The sequence below is a fragment of the Nipponia nippon genome, unplaced genomic scaffold (assembly GCF_047370975.1).
Source record: "Nipponia nippon isolate SJK-2023a ecotype South Korea unplaced genomic scaffold, ASM4737097v1 scaffold_7, whole genome shotgun sequence".
NCBI classification, from domain to species: Eukaryota; Metazoa; Chordata; class Aves; order Pelecaniformes; family Threskiornithidae; genus Nipponia; species Nipponia nippon.
In genome coordinates, this window is record NW_028262391.1 from 2,496,667 (window position 1) to 2,502,876 (window position 6,210).

Genomic DNA, 6,210 nt, shown 5'->3' on the forward strand with positions numbered 1-6,210 from the left:
ACTGTTTCTAGCCTATTAGCAACAGATCTATAGAGGTTTAGGTCTTCCCCCTCCTGACAGTTGTTTGTACCAAATAAAGTGTTTGCCTGCACTTTTTTCTACAGAACCAGGCGAAACCGCAGGAAACATTGAATTTGGTGGGGCAGGGCAAGAAGTTTAGACATAAAGAAAGTAGAGAGGGGATCTTTGACAATAGCAATGAAAGGGTTAATTGATCTCTCTTTGTGAAAGTGGTCATTGTTAAGATTGTGGCTTACCAACCCAATTTAAAATGATGCGTTTCATTTTAAAACGGCAGCGTTAAATGAGGGCGATCAGACATGAGTCTCATTCTGATGTGGTTTTTAATAAAAATCTGTGGACATGAGAGATTTGAGAACAAGTTGTGCCCAGTATAATGTAAATTAATTATCAAGTGAAGTGTTCCCCAGGACCAGACCTTATAATGCTTCTGATAACAAACAAGTGTCTATCTGTAACTCATGACTCAAAACCAGCTCCATGCACTTCCAGAAGCGGGGAGCCCCTTGGGATATTTCTGAGCAGGTGAGATGGAGCAGCTCTGGAGATGAGATGAAAGCTTTCTGCTCTCTGTATGCAGTCCATACTCAAACGGAGGATCAGTGAGTTTAATGAAATGTTTGATATGAATGAAAAGTAGCTAGATTCTTTCAGCCAGACATCTAATCCTCTTCAAAACTTTGTCACTTAATTTTTAATGTCACCTGCCTCCTCACCCACTCTGCCGTATGATGAGATGGCTCAACAGATTCACGTCCTTCCTAAATGTCCATCTCCTGATTCCTATCCTTTATGTCCTGTTCTCCTTTTTGGTTTATCTCTGCTCTGGCTCTTTTCATCTCTGTCTGCTGTCTTACTCTTCAAAACTGCTGTCATGTCTCTCTTATCAACTGCTGCTCCCATCTTCTGTCAGATTTCTTGAACAAAACTGGTGGAAACAGCTTAATTCACCTCTGTCTGTTAACTGAAACTGGCTCTAAAGCTGAGTTTACTCCATATTCATTGCCAGGCGTAGATTATTAAACATAATTATATACAATTGCAATCCAGGAGACATTAATTTATTCAGAAATTTGAAATCTTCTGACATTTAATGATATACTTGTGTATTTAATTATATTGTTCATCTCCAAATCAGTTTTTCTTTCTTCAGGCTGTAAGCCACTCATTTTGTTCTCATCTGTCCATTTACCTAGGATTCCTCATGTCAGAAATCTACTGTACTTAAAACCAGCCACCAGTGTTGTAACATTGCCTGTTGCCTTGGTAATACCGCTGCATGGGTACTTCATGATTATCCGTCTTTGAGACTTGCATTGTTCACACTGTGCCACCTCTGCTATGGTTGATGGTGACCAGGAAATTTTCTTTTGTTCTCAGCTTTGCCGTTTCTTCAAAGAGTTTTTGAGGTCAGTAACACCTACAAAAAATTGTGAAATGCTGTGTGGGGATTTTACAACTTTTCATCCCATTTCTCCCAGACTAAGTGACACAAAAAGAGGAATCCCCACTTAATTTTGCAATGTAGTTTTAAAGTTTGAAATTAGAAGCAATAGGGTGGGCTTGCACTGCTCCTCCTGAGCTGATAGGAGAGGTATTCTTGTAGGAGGGGATCTCGTAAGGTAAGCAGCACTTCATAATGAATGCATTTAACACTGCGTGTGCTGTAGGTGCTGAATAGCTAGCAAAATTGCCTTTCTCCCCCAAAATAGCTTCCATTGCCCCCAATATGCTTATGTCAGGGAATATTAGTAGACAGCTTTCAAAAGTTATACCTGCCTATTTATGTATTTAATTCATCTTTCAACTTCGTATAGGCACTCTGCGTATGTGTGGATAAATACAAAAGAAATAACCTCTTGACCCAACACCTATGCCCGTAATCTCCTCTTCACACAGAGTATCCGCACGGTCTGAGCTAAGGTGGAGGTCCTGTTCCCTGTTTAACGGTGCCTTCACGCTCTACAGTTCACAGGTCTTTCCAGGATTACACTGACCTGAGTGGGTGCAAATTTATCATTCCAACATTGGCAGCATAAAAAAGAGGATCTGAGAGAAACCTGCTTTGAAACCACAACTTTCTGGTCTTCCCTCTCTCTCAGCTTTTGTTAAAGTTGATGCACTCTTCCTTATATGCCTCTGGGGAAAGAAAATATGGGTCTGGCAGTATCCAAAATGATCTCAGTTGCTTAATTGTTACGTCACATTGTGCAGGACACAGCTTACTGCTTTCTGGAATTAAAATGACCATTGCTAGACTTTCAAATAGATTGGGTTCTCCAGATGAGCTTAGGCCCTGAATGAATTATATTGGATGTATATAGTTAGTGTAAGCAAAAGTAGTCATTGAACTTAATTTGTGGGAGAAAAAGGAGGATATGAGTCAGGCTCCTAATCTGTGCAGTAATACAAATGATAGCAGTAGCCTTTTGTGACTCGTAGCAAAATGAGTTATGACTTCAGGAATTGACTAAAAGCTGTGGCTCGGTCCCAGAGGTTTAAGTTTTCCCATCTCTGCATATCCTCCCACGAAGCCATCTTTAATCTTTTAGTATAAATGATGGAAGAGTAAATTGTGCAATTCCATCGTTCCAGAATGGAATGTTCTTAATGACACCTTGACCTGTGATCTCTGGGATGGAAGAAAAATTAGGTTAATTATTAATTTATGTGGTTTTTCTTGAGAAGTGACAAAAAAATCTCTTTCTTTGAATTATTTCCTTTTGATAATACAGCCAATGTTAAATGAAAGAAATAATTTGACCAATTGGTTTTCAATTTCTGATCAAAAGTAAATGCTAATGTGGATTTATTTTGATTTATATAAGGAAAGTGCAGCAGTCAAATATCTACTCAGCTTTTTTGATGCAAGATTGAGTAAATATTAAAGTTTATGTTTAAAATATAATTTTACATATAACTTTTTTTATTCACAAATTTACAACTGTATTTTGCAGCTTTATTTTTCTATTCACAGTCTGAAAGAGAATCAGACATAATGTAGTTTTCACACAGGCAAAGCCTACTTACTGCTTTTTATTGAGAGATTTTAAAAGTCTATCAAAACACAAACTCTACATCCTTTTACAAATATTTCATTTTACTCAAGAAAATACAAGGAATACTCGAGTTTAGAATACCCACAGAGGCTAAAACTAGAAAAAAATAGAGGTATTGAACAAGATTATTAAGGTGGTATGTCAGGTTAAAACACTTCTTTTGCAAAACAGAATATGCAAATATCAATGACCAAAAAAAAACCACCTTAAGGAAAAGTTCTTCTTTAAGGAAGTACTGTAAGAAAAACATTTTAATTACGACAATGAATTACATTATTATTTGATGAACTATTTTCAGAACAGCATTTTCTAGGATGGTCACAGATGAACAAGGGAGTGTAGTAGCATAGTAACACACTAATATTTAGGGAGGGGGGTTTGGTTGCTTCATATATTGTCCGACAACATCCTTGAGTGGCAACGAGAGATTACAATACACTCCACAACACTGACTTTATCTTAACAGGGAAGCGTACTTATATGATTTAATGGGCCTCTCAGCTAACCAGTCTGTACTGAACAGACTGTGACTACCTGGTAACCACAGATATTTTGACGGTGAAATAACAGAACGAGGAAACTACCCAGACAGTGCGTTAAATATTTTTCTTTCCCCTCTTGAAAAAGTCTGTGATCCTTTATCCTTTGATTTCTTTCCCTAATCTTGTGTTTCCCAGTATTCATCATTTAACACATTTATGATGTTAGGAAGGCAATCGCCAAAATCATTTAACCAGACAAGTTTGGACCAGTGCCAACTTCTCCAAGGAGTTCCAGATCAGTCTTACTGTCACAAGGTATGCTTATGGATAAGAATTATTAAGACTTTTCAACCTGTCTCATGTTCTGCTTTTGACAACTTCAGCTTCCTTGACCAGTAAGATGGGGGTAAAGATCTCATCTGAGCTTACTGTGAGTATTTGCATTTTTTTGTCTGTCATTTCAGCTGCCATAATTTTCCTTACCCACTTCAATTTAAGACAGGGAGGATTTATTCTTTCCTTCATTTTTGAAGACATACATCGTCATGTCTCACTTCAGGAAAAAAAGTGGAAGGATGAATACTCGTGCGTTAGCAATGGCTGCGAGGAAGAAACATTTAGTCCCTTTTTTCCCTTCCTGTAAGCAAAATATGCAAAACAAAATAAAAAACAGTCATCAAAATGAAATGTATCTTAATTTGAGTCATAACTGTCAAACAAACAAGTGGTTCTTTCCTCTTCATGATTGAAATAATTGACTTTGCTAAAATGAATATTGACAGGTAAGTGGTGTTTGCTACCTGATGCTCAGTTCAATTATGGCCCTAAAACAGAACACCTAGAGCTAAAGCGAACTGGGTTTAATATATCGCTGTTTTCATCCCTCCCTCCCCTCATCATGAGTGCAAGATATCAGAGAACCGGGGCACTATTTAATACACATTTTTTAATCTATGCTTTGTGTTTGGGAATTTTGAGCGGCTCCTTTCTCCAAGGCCAGGGCTCCACACTTTATACTGAGCTCAGAACAAAACTGAAACCTGTGCCTACACCTGCTGCAGGTCTATCTAATGTGATTTTTATATGCTTTGATTTCTTCCTCAGAGCCAGGTTTCACCTGTGATGACGTTTATCTCCTATTTAATTGAAAAAAAAATACGTTGGGGACAGGAAAATGTAGCCCTGTACTAACAGTCATTTCTAGACGTCAACACTTTGTCCCAATGGAAAGGCACGTATCCTCCAGAGACCAGGGTTGTTTGGGTCGGTGTTTTGGCACCTAGCAGAGTTATCTAAGCTGAACAGATCAAAGGGTAGAAGCCGAGCAAAGAGATTCTGCTATTGAGCAACTGATGGATGGCCTCCCTCGCCTACAAAAAAGCAGCCCTTCAGAGAGCAGGGCAGGGAAGTCATTCCAGTACAGTGTGAAAATCCGGCAGCATTAGGGAATGAATGGCCCTTTTACAGTCGTGGGATCTAAAATAAAGCCTACAGCTGTGCAGCCGGGAACTTTGCTTCACAGCAGCAAGAAACACAGGACAATTCCAGGCACTGTTCCGCATCAGGCTGAATCCAGTCTAACAGCGGACTCTGGCCCGTATCTTTCTCCTCCAAATAAATTAGTTTCCCATCGGATTGTGAGTCATATTCCAGCAACACAGTGAATGACTAAATCTAATATGAAGAAAGGGTAAGGAACACGTCAATGGAGTTAAGAGGGGAAAAGAGAGAGAATTAAACCATCACTTTTGGCAGCGACACACAGCTTGATGAAATTAAGCACAACATGAAACTGTGCCTCCAGAGAGCTTGGGTGAATTGGAGATATTTTAGAAAAAATAATTTGAAGCTTCTTGCTATGAGGAGTAAGTAGCACAGTGTGGTTTTGAGGTATTTGTACCAAGGAGAGAAACGTTTCAGGATGTTTTTTGTGAGGAATTAAGTCTCTGGAAAAATAAGAACTTACCTGCATCAGGCTAGAACTTCTGTTTTTCCAGTCGGAGCTTTACAAACGCCTGATCTGTTCAGCTCCCATTTCCTATCAGTTTAGGCTGACCCTGGCATACATCTGCCACAGCTGCTTCTGAATTTTCTCAAAGTGAGTTTACTAATGGTGAGTGTTAACTCATTTCAGTTGTAAATAGGCTGAAGCACCAGCTCATACAATTTTTACTGTCCTGTCCGCAGTCCTTTTCTTCATCTTCCCCAGTCATTGCTTTTTCCTGCAATTCTTGCTCTCTGACAGACCATCATTGTTTAATTCTTGTGCCGTCTTTTTTCATGGCAATGCAGGGTGACGAGGTTTTTATAATTCAGGGTTTTTTTTTCCTGCAGAGGGACAGTGCAATCCATTTGAGGCTCGCATCCATCTGGTGCAGCACATACAGTATCTGACATTGGGGCGGGTTTATAAGTAGAGCACTGAGAGCAATTAGCATTTGAATTAAAGCTACCTGTGGATAACAACAGGTGATTACCCTATTTAACAGCTGTTAAGTGGTGTTATTTGCCAGCTATGGACCACAGACTGAGTGAATTGTATGCATACAAATGGGAGTTATTGTGCATACAAATGGACGACATTAATTAAATAAAATTTTTTAAGTTGCAATTATGATATCTAGATGACGGTTCAAAACAGGCAACCG

General features: G+C 38.9%; 1 long non-coding RNA gene across 1 annotated transcript; it reads right to left on the reverse strand.

The window, feature by feature from the left end:
* Nucleotides 1–1,317: 1,317 nt before the first annotated feature.
* On the reverse strand, nt 1,318–5,863 carry LOC148050759 (uncharacterized). The gene is made up of 3 exons (XR_015700789.1): nt 5,529–5,863; nt 4,046–4,199; nt 1,318–1,441 (listed from the first exon to the last, which is right to left on the reverse strand). It is a non-coding gene; the product is annotated as an uncharacterized LOC148050759 (long non-coding RNA).
* Between the last annotated feature and the right edge of the window lie 347 nt (nt 5,864–6,210).